The sequence below is a fragment of the Atta colombica genome, unplaced genomic scaffold (genome assembly GCF_001594045.1).
Source record: "Atta colombica isolate Treedump-2 unplaced genomic scaffold, Acol1.0 scaffold5, whole genome shotgun sequence".
NCBI classification, from domain to species: Eukaryota; Metazoa; Arthropoda; class Insecta; order Hymenoptera; family Formicidae; genus Atta; species Atta colombica.
The window spans coordinates 554176-569355 of record NW_017259539.1 but is presented as its reverse complement, the minus strand read 5'-3'; the positions used below and the strand labels follow the sequence as shown (position 1 = coordinate 569355).

Genomic DNA, 15180 nt, shown 5'->3' with positions numbered 1-15180 from the left:
ATTTTATATGTATATATATATATATATATATACACACATGCTAGAGAGAAATCTGAAAGTAGTCATTCCTATCTTTTTCATGTATCAACTTTATGAAAATGAACTATATTGGAAATCCAATAATCACAATTGGATTTTAATAATAATTATTCACTCTTTAATAGTGAGTATTTATAAAGATTATACGTTTCGCGGATTTTCTCCGTGTCCAGATCTGTTCTTGGAATGCCAACGTTTGGTGAATTTTGCAATGCATTTCATCGAGGAGCAGCCTGATAGTGAGCTGTTCCTCCGGGCCGTTCCCTTTATATTACACTATTTAAAGTGGAAGTTTATTGGAGAGGAAGAAGAAAATTGTAGGGAGAGGAGTAAAGATGGAGGAAATCGGTCGGTTTTCAATAACCGAGAGAATGGTCTTCCATATTTTATTTTTGTTGTATTTAGATTGTTAGGATGTTTTTGTATGATGTAATGTTGGTTATTGTGATCGTTTCGTCAAACAGTATTTGATATCCTGTTTCGATATTGTGTTTTGATAATGCCGACTGTGTAACGAATTTTAGCCTGATATCACGTTAATATTTTTTTATAGATTGACTATTCTTCCGATTTTTTCAACGTATACTTGTCCACAAGGAACAAGGTATTTTGATACTTCTACAGAACTGAGTGAAAGTCTTTGAGCTTTAGGATTTCTTAAGATTTATCCTATCTTTTTGGATGATTTGAATAGTAATGAATTAATACTTAAGATTTACCCTATCTTTTTGAATAGTTCGGATATTGTGTTTGTTTAATATCCTGTCAATCCGATCTGTAGTTCCTTTGACTTAATGGATAGAATCCTTTCGTTTGGTTGTATCAGAGACTGTTGTCTTGTTTGCATGTTTATTGATTATTTTGGTTATGTCTTTTTTGTTGTGTCCGTTTTTCTGTAAGGTTAGTTTAGGTAGTTGAGTTCTGTCTGTAGATGTTCTTTGTTAGAGATGGTAAAAATTCTACAAATGAATTAATTGCTAACTGTTTTTGTGCTGGATAGTGATGGTGCAATTCGACATGTAGGTATCTATCTGTGTGTGTTGATTTTTTGTACATTTGATGGCTTAAGATACCGTCAGCTTTCTTAGAGACAATAACATCTAGAAAAGGAAATTTTCCGTTTTCCTCTATGTCTATAATGAAGTGGATGTTGATTATTGAAGAAAATAAGGAATTTACGGAATTCGGCTTTGTCTCCACGTATTTTTTTATACGTTCCCGTACACACTTTTAAGAGCTGAAACAATTCTTAGAAAAAAATTTATTTTTCTCTTTCGAAGCGAATATCGCCGGAATTATAAGAGATAAAAAACATTTTTCAGAGTGAAAATTGAATGGCTTCAAAAGTATTTTAGAACTATAATAAAAAATTTTTTTTATAAATATAATAAATAATTTTTATTATAAATAAATAATTTTTAAAAAATTATCATATTTCTAAAGTATTTTTAAAGTCATTCAATTTTCATTCTAGAAAATTTTTTCTACCTCTTATAGTTTCTCTTATAGTTCGAAGGTATTCGCTTCGAAAGAGAAAAATCGATTTTCTCAAAAGAATATTTTACCCCTTAAAAGTGCATATGACATACACGTATATAAAAATACTTGTCGCTTATTTTTGTCTAGAGAACAACATATTAAAAACTCAAAATCGGAGTGTAGTAACACCTAGGTAGGTTTACTTGTTAGTGAAGAGTTAGTGAATGTGATGAGAACTGGTTTTATGGAAGATATTTTTGGATTTGTGAGTTCCTAGGTAATCCTTGAGTTGTAGAAATTTCGGGATAATGTTATTATCTCTACATCGTTTTAGGAATGTCAAGTTCGATAGTTTCTTGATTAGAGAAGACTTGAGTTTCCTGAAAGTGTTTACTTTAGCAAGGATATTCTTCCTGTAGAGATACTTAATTATATTCTTGAGGCTTTCATGGAGCCATGGAGTAATAATCACTAGCGATTAATTAGGAGTATTAAAAAAGAGTAGTAGTATTTGTAATAGTATTTGTTTAGTCGAATAGTATTGTCCAAATAATATCAATTCTTTTTTTTTAGCCAAAATAACATTAATTTGACATTATATTAACTGACGAAAAAATGATACAAATTCAATCAAAATGACGTCAAATTGACATAACATTGCTTTTCTTGCTTTCCTTGGGTATCTGGAATATTGTATATACGTTAGGTTAGAAATGTATACGAGACCATCATTATAATATCTATCTATCTATTGTAATATAAAATATAATATTGTAATATAAAATAATTTAGCATACATGTTGATAATTACAATGCCTACAGATGACATTTTTCACCTTTTTAATCCTCTTTTTAGCTGGCCAAAAAATAAATAAATACTACTACTACGCTTTTTCAATACTCCTAATCGCTAATGATCACTAGTGACCAACAGTGTATGAAAAATTTCCAAAAAAATATGCTCCATATGGCCCATGTAGTAGTAATAATATTTGTTTATTGGCCAATAACTCTGCAATACGCAATGTTGCTGCAATACGCAATGTTGCTGCAACTTTTATGCTGTAGGGATAGTGACCGACAGTGTACGAAAAATTTCCATTTCCGAAAGAAACGCTCATAGGGAGCCAGCCTACTCATAATTGGAACGGAACGATTTGGTTATCTCTACCATTTCATCTATCCGATTCCGTGTTTCGATTTCCGTGCTCATAACATTCTGATTAATTTTCTAATCAAATTATCTATAATGATCGTTACAGCGCACTATTTTAATATGTATTATTTTAGTTATGTATATGAATGATTATTTTACTAGCTTTCAGAAATTAGAAACAAGAGGAAACTATTCATAATAATAACTATTTAAATAAATAATTGCACATAATTATAATTCATTATTAAGCCTATAATCAAGAAACTATAATGCCATATCAGTAATCAAAGCATTTGCAATAATCATCCTTGTAGTCAAACTATTCGTTGGACAAATTAAACCAAAATTTTTTAGATTCGATTATAAAATTAAATATTCATCCATACAGCGCAGCAGAAAGATTGCAAAATGATTACAGATATATCTCACTGCAATATTGCAAATAGATTGCGCAATGTATTTGCAATGTCATTACATCATAAAAATATCCGCCTTCAGCAAGATTGCGTTATAATGTCGTAACAATGTTACAGCGCAATGTATTTGCAACTATTATTAAAATTCTTTTATTATTACTGAATATAATTTGAAATACAATTTGTGATATAAATTAAAAAATGCAGAAAAAGAACTAAACAGTATATATTTTAAATTATAATTATTATATTCTATACTTAATTGCAAATTTTATTGTCCAGATATATTTTTAAAATTTTACATATGTAGACATATATGTATTTTACACTTTTTTGCAAGTATATATATATAGTATTTTACATTTTATGCAGATACATTTTATGCCTATCTTGTATATCTTCTTAATTAGTGAAATAGGAATAATAAGAAACTCCATGTATTCTATCTCATTTTCTTTACCATATTCAAAGAATTTTTTAAATCTATATATTCCAAAAGATTATGAAAGTTGATTAAATAGAATACTTAACTGAATATTAACCATCGGACAGTTTTAGCAGTCGATCATTATTTGTTAAAGAGTTATTAGAAAGTAAAGTAAAAAAGTTGAGATTGCCATTTGTAAATTTGTAATTTATGCAAAATATGCATTTTTTGCAAAATAATCAATTAAGTATTTTGCATAAATATCCATAGTCTAATTATAAAATTTGAAAAATCTTGTCGTGCGGCGGCAACAACGAACACTGTAATTCCTCCACATGTAATTCCTAATTGCTACCGCACACTGAACGCCGAAACACTTGCCGCGCAACAAAATCCGATGCGGTAACTAATAAGTTTACAGCTCCTAACATGTTCGATTACCGCGTCACATTTTGCTGCGCGGCAAGCGTTCCCGCGTCCAATGTGCATGAGCCATAAACTAATGGAAATAATTAACAATCGTATAATGTATAACAGTTGTACATTTCCACATGTGACAGCAGTTCCTTATTCAAAAGCCAAAATATTTTTTAATGTCACAATGTCTGTAACAATGTTGCAAGATTTGTATAATTTTACGCCGTAATTTGTATTATATATTACAATTCTTAATATCTGTGTTGCCACATATTATAGCACAATCTGCAATATTGCAACATTTCTGCAATATTACTGCAAGTTTCTGTGCTGTACGGACACGTATATTTTAACTATACGTGAGTTTTTTGACAATATTCTATTCTTGTAAGTTTTTCGTTTTTCAGATTTTAAAAGAATTGTATGTAATCAATCAAGATTACTAATGAACATGATCATATAAGAATTTTATATAATTTATACATAAATCTCACCAGTAATCTTTATCTTTAATGATCTTAGGAATCTGGAATGAATCGTACACGACTATTTATGTTGCAATGAAAAGATCTTGCCTTAATCTTATAAGAAACTCTTAAAAAATTATAATTTTTTTACAGAATCATCCAAGAATATGTATTAATTATATATGATTCCTAAGTGTTACATGAAAGATTATATATCAGTTTTAAAAAATACATATTGGGTGAGTGCAAAAGTTCGTACCCGATTTATTATTCAAAGTTCAAACAGCTACAATTTGATTAAATGAACAAAATTTAAATTAAAAAAGAGTTTTATAGCTTGAAATCTGAATATCTATTTTCGAATCTCTACTTTTCGAAATCTCTACTTTGTGGTTATTATATTTTTTTAATTTATTAAGTTTTGTAATTTTTATATATAAAAAACTACGAGTTAAACAAAACGAAAAATTTTTTCTTCATTTGTTGGACCATATTCAAAAAAAATTTGCAAAAATTTTTGAATTTTTAATGTTAAAGTTTTCTTTATAAAAATAATTTTTAAAAAATGTTCCTACGATTTTTTGTTACTGAGTTGTTGCAAATTAAATAAAAAGAATATTTTAACTTTTATTGTTTGTAACTCCGTCAAAATCATTAATAATTTTAAAAAACGGATTTGTAAATTTTCTCATCAGATAGAATAAGATTTAATTTTTATTTTATTTTTAACAAAAATAGCAGTTATTTGAATTTTGAATAATAAATTAGGCACAAATGTTTGCACTCACTCAATAATTACAAAATAATTTATCTTTCAAGTTGGTGCAGGAATTTGATATGAATCGTACACAACGATTTATATCGCAATCAAAAGATTTTAATTACTTTCTAGTCTAAGATACTCTTAAGAAATAATTTCTTTACATGATTGCTTCAAAGTAATAAAGGTATCGATCATTCCAGTAAATAAAAAGGAATTATTGAATGAACAGAAACTAGATTGAATACTGTAAATTTTTACAAGAAAAATTTCTGTGAGGCCTTCCAAGAAAATTTTCACATACGAATTTCGGACAGGAACATACAAGATCGTGTATGAATATATTATATCACGATATTTGTAAGTAAATTAAGAATCTTGTGTGAATCTTACACTCATGTTACTTATAAGCATATTACTTGATTCTTACACGCATATTACAGATATATGAAATGAATTTTGCGTGCAGGTTATATAAATTTTACGTGCATGTAACGTGAATTTTGTAAGAATATAATTGAAATGTCATTACGAAGATATTACAAGAATACTATTGAAATTTTGTGTGATTTATTGCTAGTATCCCAATAAATAAAATGGAATGGGACAAGCAATAATCATCATTCAATAAAATTTAAAAGAACTCATTTTGGCTAAAAATTAATGCTTTTTACACAAATTGAAAACGATTTCTCGATTAAATCAAATTAATTTGGGAAAGATATATAAAAAGCCTACGCCAGCGTAGGCTATTATAGCGTAATTATAATTTATCAATTCATTAAAACAGTGATAATATACATTTTGATCTTTTATTTAGTCATCTTCAGTATTCTGACAATTTTTTTAATTTTTTAAAATTCTTTTTCATTTCATACCTTGTTGAAAATTCTGGTAAGTTTTTTGTACTAGCTCTTAAAAGAATTGTATGTGATCAATCAAGATTGCTAAATGAACGTATATAATCATATAAGAATTTTATATAATTTGTACATGAATTCCACCAATAATCTTTAATGACCTTAGAAATCTGGAATGAATCGTACATGATGATTTATATCGTAATGAAAAGATTTTAGCCTTATAAGAGACTTTTAAAAAATAGTTCCTTTATAGGCTCATCTAAGAATATGATATTAATTATATAATGATCCTGAAGTGTTTCATGAAAGATCATTTACTAGTCTTAAGAGACATAATTACGGAATAATTTATTTTCCATGTTGATACAAGAATCTAGCGTCGTACACGACGATTCATATAGCAATGAAAAAATCTTTTCGATTAAATCAAATTTGATTTGCAACAGGAGCATAAAAAACTTATCTCATTTATTATAGCGAAATCATAATTCATTAATTCATTAAGGAGGGAACCTGGTTTACAAAGCCAAAATTTTCGTTCTTTTTTTTGCTTTAATCGATAGTATTATTCTTTAAAAATATATTCGTAAAGTTTTAGATCGAAATTTGAAATATTTTTGTAGTTATAGCTTAAGAAACAAGTATACGTCGCGCAAATATACAGCGATATCGAAAACTTTAAATGCGTTTTTCTCAAAATCATTTTTTCGAAATTGGCGTGCAAGATAACTTTTTGAACTATTTGACCAATCGACTTCGTCCAAAATTTTTTAGTTACATAGTTGTCAACCATTCTAAATGAAAAATGAAAAATCTAAATGAAAAAAAAGTGACAATTTTGAACATAAAATGTCGACTTTTTTATGCAGAAATAATTACTATATTAATTTTTTAACAAAGTTTTTGTTTCATTTGATTCAGGCAAGAATTACAGGTTCCACATTTCATACCAATTAACAACGTCTTTGTCGAAACACAATAATGATTAATATATAATGAATAATAATATATATTGTTGTATTCATTATTTTTATATTGAAAAATTATTTTGTATTGTTGAAATGTATAACAAATCATCTCTAAAGTTTTTAGAAAGATTGTCTTCATGGTTTGTTCATAAAAAAATCGCAAACAGCTACTTTTCAACGTCCTTCCTTAATCCTAACTGTACACACTTAAACCAAGTTTCTCCCTTAACTTTAGCTGTATATACTTGTTCTTTGCATCCTAGACACATTGGGGACTCCATCCATATTTGTTACCGTAACTTCTGTTAAAATGAATATATTAGGTGTAGGAAAAAGTTCGTGGCGTTTTTCCCGATAAATGTAATGGGAAAAACGCCACGAACTTTTTCCCACACCTAATATTTCAATTAATTTTTTTTTCAATCGATAGAGAATTGATTAAAGAACAAGCTCATAAAAGTCGATTGTGAAAAGTGTAAAAGTCGATTAAATTAAGGAACTTCGAGATTCAAAGAAAAAGAAAAAATGAATCAGTGTACATTCTTTGTTACATTAAGTTTAAATTATTAAAGATTTAGTTTCGATTTTGATGTACGTCTGGACTATAATTAATATCAGAATTTTTTTTCCTTCTTTTTTCTTTTTCTTTGCGATTAACGTTTTAAGTGTAATAAAAGTTATTTATTAATTTCAACATAATTGACACTGATTCGTTGAATGGTCAAAGACTGATTTTTTACTAAACCGATAGAATTTAAGTGTTTGTGATATTATAGTGAATTTTTGTTTTAATAAACTATTAGGTGTACAACTTTGCTTCCGCCGTTTTTTTTCCGAAATTCGAGGCTTTATTGTAAAAAACTGGTTATACATTTATGATTCAAAGTATTGTCCATCGCTGGCCACTACTTTCTCCCATCTTTCGGGTAGCGTACGAATCCCGCATCGAAAAAACTGGTCATCTTTTGAGGTTATCCACGAATCGATCCAATTTTTTACTTCTTCATAAGACCGGAAGTGCTGGTCAGCCAGGCCGTGTGCCATTGATCGAAACAAGTGATAGTCAGAGGGAGCAACGTCTGGAGAATACGGCGGGTGGGATAGGACTTCCCATTTCAACGTTTCCAAGTATGTCTTGACCACTTTCGCAACATGGGGTCGAGCATTGTCATGCTGCAAAATCACTTTATCGTGTCTCTCGTTGTATTGCGGCCGTTTGTCTTTCAATGCTCGGCTCAAACGCATCAATTGCGTTCGATACCGATCGCCTGTGATTGTTTCAGTCGGTTTTAACAGTTCATAATACACTATGCCGAGCTGGTCCCATCAAATACAGAGCATGACCTTGGACGTCAAAATCACCGTTCTTGAAGCGTTGAAACCACTCACGACACGTTCTTTCACTAATAGCCTCACCATAAGTATTTGAGAGCATTCGATGAGCCTCAACCGCAGATTTCTTCATATTGAAGCAAAAAATTAAAACCTCCCGCAAATGACGAGAATTTAGTTCATAAACTGACATTTTCAATCGAGAATAACTTTATGATGCAGACACAAATCGACTAATGTTTCTATGGGATTATGTTGACAGATGCCCAAGTTTATTGTATGACGTCTATGATCTATTTATTTCGACCACTACTTACCGCTAAAGCCATCTATAGGAAAATGGCGGAAGCAAAGTTGTACACCTAATATGTAACATTTAAGAATCATATATAATTAATACCATATTCTTAGATGATTCTGTAAAAACATTATTTTTTAAGAATTTCTTATAAGATTAAGGCAAAATCTTTTCATTGCGACATAAATCGTCGTGTACAATTTATTCTAGATTCCTAAGATCATTAAAGATTACTGGTGGGATTCATGTACAAATTATATAAGATTCTTATATTAGGTGTGGGAAAAAGTTCGTGGTGTTTTTCCTGTTAGATGTAACGAGAAAAACGCCACGAACTTTTTCCCACACCTAATATATTATGTACGTGTATTTAATAATCTTGATTGATGTACAACTCTTTTAAGATGTGTGTTTTCAATTTGTGTAAAAAGAATTAAAGAATTTTTAGTCGAAATGAATTCTTATAAATCCCATTTAATTTCTTTGCTTGTCCCATTTCATTTTATTTGATGGGATAACAATAAATCTCACAAAATTCCAATATTCTTGTAATATTTTCATAATGACACTCCAGTTTTATTTTTGCAAGATTCACATTACATGCGCGCAAAATTTACGTTACCTGCGCGCGAGATTCATATAACTGTAACATGCTTGTAAGAATCAAGTAACTTGCTTATAAGATTCATATAACATGAATGTAAGATTCACAAAATATTCTTAATTTACTTACAGATATCGTATGTGATATATTCTTATACGATCTTGTATGTTCCTGTTCAAAATTCATATGTGAAAATTTTCTTGGAAGACCTCACAAGAATTTTTTTTGTAAGAATTTGCAGTAGGACATCTACTGATCAGATACGTCACAGTTATATATCTACAGACATTCAGGATTTATGAGTTATCGAAGAAGCAATTCCCATATAATCGCAGAGATCAAACAACTAGATGAGACGGCTTTGGATGGATAACATCTGGAGAGCATCATGAAATCCGATTTCAAGAGGAATCTTTTTTTTATCATATAATTTTGTCGTGTATATATTCTGGAATATGATGCTAAACACTATTTATTTTAGCAGTAACACTGAATTAATTTTTTCAATAATTATCTGAATAGTTTTCTCAATAATCTAATAGTAACTCTTCTCAATAGTTCGTAAAAAAACTACTGAATAATCAAATGATTCCACTAATAGTTCATTCCCGAAAGGGAAATAAGAATCTCGTAGGATAGCGTCCACATTTTGTTTTTGTTTTCTTCCATACCATTAAATAGATTAGACAAAGACGGATAATCAACTTTAATTGTTCATCCTTATTTAATCTACATAGTATCATGCAAGAGAAAAATATAGACATTACCCTTACAAGTTAATTAATACATGAAAAAGCTGTCTACTCTCAAATTTCTCTCTGTACACATTATAGTTACATTCCAAAATGTCCTTTGAGGAAATTTTTACTCAGTACAAGAAAGTATGCATAATATATATTTGTATAATATATTAGGTGTACAACTTTGCTTCCGCTTTCGTATAGATGGCTTTAGCAGTAAGTGGTGGTCGAAATAAATAGATCATAGACGTCATATAATAAACTTGGGCATCTGTCAACATAACCTCAGAGAAGAAACATTAGTCGATTTGTGTCTGCATCATAAAGTTATTCTCGATTGAAAATGTCAGTTTACGAGCCAAATTCTCGTAATTTACGGGAGGTTTTAATTTTTGCTTCAATATGAAGAAATCTGCGGCTGAGACTCATCGAATGCTCTCAAATACTTATAGTGAGGCTGCTATTAGTGAAAGAACGTGTCGTGAGTGGTTTCAACGCTTCAAGAATGATGATTTTGACGTCCAAAGTCATGCTCTGTATTTGGTGGGACCAGCTCGGCGTAGTGTATTATGAACTGTTAAAACCGACTGAAACAATTACAGGTCGGTATCGAACGCAATTGATGCGTTTGAGTCGAGCATTGAAAGACAAACGGCCGCAATACAACGAGAGACACGATAAAGTGATTTTGCAGCATGACAATGCTCGGCCCCATGTTGCGAAAGTGGTCAAGACATACTTGGAAACGTTGAAATGGGAAGTCCTACCCCACCCGCCGTATTCTCCAGACGTTGCTCCCTCTGACTATCACTTGTTTCGATCAATGGCACATGGCCTGGCTGACCAGCACTTCCGGTCTTATGAAGAAGTAAAAAATTGGGTCGATTCGTGGATAGCCTCAAAAGATGACCAGTTTTTTCGACGCGGGATTTGTACGCTACCCGAAAGATGGGAGAAAGTAGTGGCCAGCGATGAACAATACTTTGAATCATAAATGTATAACCAGTTTTTTACAATAAAGCCTCGAATTTCGGAAAAAAAACGGCGGAAGCAAAGTTGTACACCTAATAATTATGTGTGTATTATATATTTCAAATAAAGTTTTCCTCAGAAAGGAACGTTTTGAAATGAACTAGCCAGTAGTGAAATTCCAATTCGCTGGCAGCCGTCTGTCACACCATCGACAAGATACTATTAAAGATTCACATCCTTATGGAAGTTCGCGTCCTTCATATTTAAGTAATTAATAGTAAGAAATTTATAATATAATACTATTTTATTTTGATAATTAATTTTAATATTGATTTATTAGTTTCATAGACGTGTATATGCATTTAAAATTCGATAATACTCGATTTTTCTTTAAAATTATGATTTCAATAGACAAGTTCAGGTCGGCAAAGCAGCTAGGTCTGCTCATCGAGCAATTAAATATGATTGGTTAGATCACAAGTGAAAACCAGTGTTCATTTATTTGTTAGCAATATAACAATAAGCCTAGTCGTTTTGCTGACTTGAACTCACCACATGTTATCGTCCAATTTGATTATCAACAGAATTAAAATTCTAGAGAAAAAAAAATTGTAATTTAGTAGCAATGTATAAGATATTACCTATATAGTACCTATATAGTACCGATTATTGCAGAAGATTTTCAGAAATGTTTCAGCCTCTAACAAGGCTTGCCAGATCTATCCTCACTCCCCGCAGCTCGCGCCGAACTAACAATGGACATACACTTGAGTAGTAGTAAGGCCAAGCGGATGCGCGTATTTGGTGATCTTTAGATATTAATCTCTCGTTAATTATTACGAAAATTGTAAAATGGTAGAGAACTTTTCGTCTCAGTTTAATTCGCTCTACATATCTACAAACTTTGTCAGAAGAATTATCGGACATTCTGTATAATTTTATATAATTTTATATAATTAATCAGGGAATGGAAAGTTACTTTTTGAAAGTAACAAGTTATAGTTACCTACTCGTTACCGAATAGAAAAAGAAACAAGTTATCATTCTTAGCTACTGATTTTTAAAAATAACGTTACAGTTACTGTTAACTTGAGAAAGTAATTTCGTTATTATAGTAATTTTGAGATACACTATAATAATGTAAACGTCCACGCGTTTGTAAATTTGCAACATGCAAATAAAAATATTGTAATTTTTTGGTTTGTAACTAAGCACATTGAGGAAATACAATTATAATGAGTATGTGCAGTTATAAGAACGACAATACATTCCGCACTATATATTATACATTTAATACACGAAAAATGACTGTCATGTTACGTAATCACTAAAATTTTGATAATTACAAAAAATATTCAAAATATCCTGCTAATTACGTAATTTTCCATATAAAATAAGATATATTTACACAATAAAAGCAAATTACATAATTTTTTTCGAATTACATTTTTATAAAATTTTACAATTACAATTTTTATAAAATTGCAATATTTTTTATATTTATAGGACTAATTATGTAATTTTTATATCTATTATATATGTAAATTAACAAAATTTTTTTATAATGTAAATGGCTTGTGTTATATCGTGTCCAATCATGTGCAAAGTAACGTAAAATAAAAGTAAAGTTACTCAAAAAGTAACTTGTAACTTCATTACAAGTAATGAGTTATTTCCATTCCCTGATAAATATATATTGTATATGAAACATTTTTTCCTAAGGAGCCATTCATATACAAAAGTTTTTCAATTAAAGTAGAACAAGTCACAATAACATCAAAATAAATTAAATTGAATCGCTATTGATTCAAACGTGTCTTTTAGTAAATATTTTAGAGCCATTTTAACATCATGATAATTTTTCGTTCTGTTTAATATGTTTCTCAATTTATTGTGTATGATACAATAGATTTTAGAAACATTTTTGTTAAAATATTTCATATGACATATTGCAAAATATTTTCAGAATTATTGCATATGAGATGCGAAAGATTAAAACATTTCGAAAAACTTTCTGCAGTAATCGGTGCTATATGGATAACTATATCTAAAACATATGGGAATTATATTTTTCGACAATTGATATCAAAATTAAAGAGGAGAAATTCAACCTTCGCTATCGACTTTTTTTGCAGAAAGAATTTATTTTAACCCAGTATGACTCTTATTTAAACCAGTATGACGACTCTTTTGCATCTTTTTGAAGAGTATGAGAGTTTCCACCCATCTTGGAAGGATGTTAATCATTCTAATAGCAAAGCGTGCGGAGACAAATTTTGAACAGTTCCTACCAATTTTTTTTACAGAAAGGCAATAAAAAATAGCAGTTTGCTGATTGTCTGATAGTAACAAACTCTGTTCACAGTCTGTACATATAAAGCCTGCTGATATACTAGCAAATTGGTGACAGAAACCGCTGACAGCAGATTGCGAGCAGATACCGAGCAGGCCTGCTCAGTAAGCATGAAATTTCTTGAAACATTTTCGCAACGTTGTAAGAACGTTATAACGTTCTTTCAATGTTATTGAAATGTTTCAAGATGTTTTTTGCTCACTAGATGCTGACATAACTTGATTGGCAGCAGAAACCAAGCAAGATCTATCATTTTTATATATGACCTCGCCACGAAATGAACTTGCTTCTCAAGAAGAAAACATCCAGGAGTCATATAAGAATTAGTGTATGTAAATCGAATAGGCAAATTTTGTAGAGATTCCCAAACTGGAATATGCTTTTTGAATCTCCGAATATTTTTTTGACTATTTTATGTGTATTTTGAAATGTGAAAATAATCAATAATATTTCAGTAATAACACTATATTGATTGTTTCTAGTATACAGAGTATTTGGAAAATAATGATAAATCTTTCGCATAGAGGCAGAATGGACTAAACTGAGAAGAAAAGTCCTCTACCATTTTGTAATTTTCGCAATAGTTAACAATATATTAATTGCTAAAAATTGCCGAAAATTGGTCGTCAATATTTTTTTATTCAAATACTATCAACTTTACAAAAAAACTGCAAAAGATAAAAATTGTTCATTTTTTTTTCATATAGCTCTAATAATTTTTTAAAAATTTTTCAGAATTTTTTAATACTGTATTTTTTCATGTTGGTAAAAATAAAAAAATGCATACTAAAAAGTTGATAAAAAATTCTGAAAATATTCGTAGTGTTCTATGAGAAGAAAATAAACAATTTTTGTCTTTTGCAGTTTTTCTGTACAGTTGATAGTATTTGAGTAAAAAATTATTGAAGACTAATTTTCGGCAATTTTTAGCAATTAATATCTTGTTAATTATATTACTGATTAGCTTCACATTTTAAAATACACACGATAAAGTTATAAAATAATCAATAAAATATTCAAAGAAAGCACACTCCAAAAGAACTTGAGAATCTTTAAAAGATTTGGCTATTCGATTTATTTACGTCAATTCTTATAGGATTGTTGGATGTATCTTCTTAGAAAAAACTTCTCTTGCTAGAGAAACAAGTCCAATTCGTAGCAGAGTATATGAAAATGAGATGCTGCCAATTTGCCGCTAGATTATGTCAGTAGCTCTGCTTGGTTTCTGATCGCAATCTGTCAATTTATATGTGTTAAGCCTGGTCGCGATTCCTTGAAGGGGAGATAAGCTTTTCCAAATGTTGCAGATTTTGAGTATTTTTATTGAAAACATCAAAATTGAATGTTGTGCAATCGATACCCTATAATAGCAAAATATTAACAATTTACGAGCAAATTAACAGTAAACTGGATCAGATTGGCAATCAACTGGATTTTAATTACAGAACCATAGCCAACAGATTGCTGACAAAACCAAGCAGAGTCTACTGCGCGCGCGCGCGCGCGCACACACACACACACACACACACACACACACACAAAATACACATGTATAACATTCACAAATACGCGCGCGCGTATGTGTGTGAAATAAAAGGTTTTCATTTTCCATACTTGTCGAAATAGGTAACAAAATCATTACAGTGGCCTCTTAATCTATGAAGACGAAAATTTGCCACGGTTAATGATCTTTAATAATATCTTATCGGTGATTATACTTATTCATACATTTTATACAGATTGTCATCTATGCGGAACCAGTGATATTAGGCGTCCGATTTCCACAAGCTACTTTCTTCATCTCAAAAACAGATTTTTTTATATTCATGCCCATTGTCGCCTAGAAAAATGTATATATACGTAAGTAGCAAGAGTTGTGTGTGTGTGTG

At 30.0% G+C, this 15180-nt stretch overlaps 1 long non-coding RNA gene across 1 annotated transcript in view; it reads right to left on the bottom strand.

Annotated features, from left to right (window-relative positions):
- Positions 1-15180, bottom strand: part of LOC108691703 — a 16910-nt gene that overhangs the window by 1352 nt on the left and 378 nt on the right. Inside the window, exon 2 of the long non-coding RNA XR_001931936.1 lies at positions 15020-15131. This is a non-coding gene — a long non-coding RNA (uncharacterized LOC108691703). The remainder of the gene's footprint in view (positions 1-15019; positions 15132-15180) is intronic.